This window comes from Sinocyclocheilus grahami, unplaced genomic scaffold (assembly GCF_001515645.1).
Source record: "Sinocyclocheilus grahami isolate Dianchi unplaced genomic scaffold, SAMN03320097.WGS_v1.1 scaffold16.1, whole genome shotgun sequence".
Classification (NCBI taxonomy): domain Eukaryota; kingdom Metazoa; phylum Chordata; class Actinopteri; order Cypriniformes; family Cyprinidae; genus Sinocyclocheilus; species Sinocyclocheilus grahami.
The window spans coordinates 2,448,528-2,448,903 of record NW_015505195.1 but is presented as its reverse complement, the minus strand read 5'-3'; positions in this window follow the sequence as shown (position 1 = coordinate 2,448,903).

The window sequence follows — 376 nt, the reverse complement described above, 5'->3', positions numbered from 1 at the left end:
ACCTAATTAACTTCATGGTAAGTGGTGGGAGTTCAACCTCTCTAGACTGTAGCCAGTTCTGTACATCTCTCCAGAAAAGGTGCACCAAATCACAACGAAAGAAAACATGCTCTAGATTTTCAATATTCGTTTCACAAAAAACACAGTTATTCACATCCAAAATAAATTTCAGTCTTAAAAATTCATTGGTAGGATACATCTCATTTAAAATGTTGAAGTTCACCTCCTTAACTTTAGGAGGAAGAGGAAAAGATATATAGCTTTTCCTAATTTTAAAAATTTCCATAATATCAAAATCTTTGAGCATGTATTCCCTTCGAATAGGGTTAGGATAATAAGCCTGTAAAATAAAATCTCTAATGACTCTACATTTTTT